Source organism: Psammomys obesus, unplaced genomic scaffold (genome assembly GCF_907164565.1).
Source record: "Psammomys obesus unplaced genomic scaffold, mPsaObe1.curated_primary_1811, whole genome shotgun sequence".
NCBI classification, from domain to species: domain Eukaryota; kingdom Metazoa; phylum Chordata; class Mammalia; order Rodentia; family Muridae; genus Psammomys; species Psammomys obesus.
In genome coordinates, this window is record NW_026586383.1 from 4,287,945 (window position 1) to 4,290,632 (window position 2,688).

General features: G+C 46.4%; 1 protein-coding gene across 3 annotated transcripts in view; it reads left to right on the plus strand.

The window, feature by feature from the left end:
* Cmtm6 (CKLF like MARVEL transmembrane domain containing 6) overlaps window positions 1-2,688 on the plus strand; it is a 25,377-nt gene that overhangs the window by 12,038 nt on the left and 10,651 nt on the right. The gene's annotated exons all lie outside the window — the stretch shown is intronic.

The window sequence follows — 2,688 nt, forward strand, 5'->3', positions numbered from 1 at the left end:
TGTGTGTGTGTGTGTGTGTGTGTGTGTGTGTGTGTGTGTGTGTGTGTGTATGTGTATGCCATAACGTGCTTGTGGTCAAAAGATGACTTCTGGGAGTTGCTCACACTTAGGTCATCAGATCAGGCCTAGAGCAGCAAGTACCTTTACCCATCAAGCCATCTTGCTGGCTCCCATAGATATATAAATAAAATCTTATTTTTTAAAATTTATTTATTTTAGAAAAGAAAGAATTGAGAGAGTTGCAGATGGTGCTGGTTTGTAAGGGATAGACAGATGCAGTCAGGCTGCAGGAGATGGAGTTTGAGGCCAGCTACCTAGGAAATCAGCACCCCACTCTGCCACATACACACACACACACACACACAGCCAGTGAGAGAGGTGCATATACAAACTCAGAACATAGAGTCGTGGAGGAGGCAGCTGTTGTTGCTAGAGACTTGGTGCTGTTTTCTTCCTGCTTTGGCCCACACTTCCTCAAGGGTTTCGCTAGTGAGGAAGCTAAATTTGAAGCATGGTCTTTTGTCTCTTGACAGAATTCTCAGAATGTTTGGTCTTCAGTTAGAATAATACAATGAGGAAGTAATTTAAGGAAGAGGAAACAGGTAGTGGCGTCATATCCCTGTGTCATTATAGTGTGACTGGAAAATGTATTTTAGGTAATTTAACCTAGTAGTGTTTTAAAAACTGGAGTTTTGTTTTGACATAAATAACTTCATCTATCTTTACCTGACCTGAGTTGTTACAAATCACATTTCCCTTATCACAGCAGTGCGTCAGTGAAGCCATTGCTAATAGTCATATATTTAATACCATTTTGTGGAATTTAACTTTTTATCTACTGAGCCGAATCTCGTTGACTGACACCCCACACAGGGTCCTACGTACATGTTAGGTGTAGACAGATGCCGAGACGTTTCGGGTAGTGATGCTGGTGTCCACTACAGGGATTGGAGACTTGATTTTTAATCCACCGAAGAGACAGGGAGCAGGGGATTGCTTTCCTTTTACAAGTTTCAGGGTGGGGTGCTCTAAGGAAATATATGGCTCTGAAGGAGGAATGTGGAACTTGTAGAAAACTAGATAACAAGTAAGACCACACCTCAAGGCCAGTGTGGCAGGACTGCAGGGTGGTGCCAGGCTACCTGTCTCCTAAAGCAGCAGGTCCTAGATCTGACCTTTCCAGCCTTCCTGAGTTTGTATTACAAAAAACGTTACACAGCATTCCAGGATGTGAGTTTGGGGTGGGGTGGGGCATGGGATTGAGATGACCTGGGTTCTGTCTTGCTGCTATTACGGATAGTAACTGGGGTTGACATTGTGAGAGAACAGGAAGGGTTGATGTGTCTGTGCATAATAGGATGAAGACAGGGGACCTTCCTGTCTTCTGAGACAGATTTCTCCTCTTGAGGCAGCCATAGAAAGAGACTGGTGGGGCTGGAGAGCTGGCCCAGAGGTTAAGAGCAAATGGCTGCTTTTCCAGAGGTTCTGAGTTCAATTCCCAGCAACCATATGGTGGCTCACAACCATCTACACTAGGATCTGTTGCTGTCTTCTGGTCTGCAGACTCTACATATAAAGCATTCATATACATAAAATAAATACATCTTGAAGAAGAAGAAGAGGAGGAAGGAAGAAGAAGCAGCCGCCACGGCCGCCGCCACCACCAGGTGCTGTGGCTTAATCTCAGCACTCTGGGAGGTAGGCGCAGGAGGATCTCTTTGAGTTCTTGGCCAGCCTGGTCTGCAAAGCCAGTCCCAGACAGCCAAGGCTACACAGAGAAACCCTGTCAGAGAGAGAGAGAGAGAGAGAGAGAGAGAGAGAGAGAGAGAGAGAGGTGTGTGGCTTTAGGTATCCCTGACAATATGATGGCCGGCTAGCCCCTATGGCAGGAAACAAGAGGTAGGTATTCAGCCTGGCAGGTAGGGGAGACTTGGTAGAGGACTGTCTTACTTCAGCCAGTGAAAATTTTGAGAGTAAAGCTTGCACAGTGAGGGCTCCAGATGTCCTGCCGTGGTGCTCCCTTGAAAGGCTTGCTGATAAAGCAGAGAGGAATGTGAGTCACCACAGAAGTGTTGTGGTGGATGGACCTGACAGTGGGGACACATACATTTTGATGTATGTATCCTATAAGTCTGGGGCCTTCAGTGAGAATAACAGTGTTTGGGAACCAGGGCTCAACATAGGGCAGGAATGAGAGAAGCACCTCTTTATTATTTTGTTTTGTTTTTTTTTTTTTAGAGAAAGGGTTCCTCTGTGTAGCCTTGGTTGTCCTTGACTCTCTTTGTAGACCAGGCTGGCCTGGAACTCACAGAGATCCACCTGCTCTGCCTCCCTGAGTGCTGGGACAACAGGTGTGTGCTTTCGTGCCTGGTGAGAAGCACCTTTTTAATGGAGACTGCACAGGCACGAAGCAGAAGGAGTAAATGGAGATGGTGGGCATTGTCTGTGAGAGGAGACCAAGGTTACAGGATAGATAAAGAGAACGCAGTTTCATCTAGTAAAGTTCAGAAAGTTCCCTTGTAATCGGCAGTCAGCTGTGATGTCAAGGACATCATTATGGTCAGTGTGGCCGGTTACCAGAACTCAGATGAGTTCTTCCCACGAAGTAGGGTGGGGCGGGGCCCTTGAGAAAGTGGTTGATTTCCTTCCTTCCTTCCTTCCTTCCTTCCTTCCTTCCTTCCTTCCTTC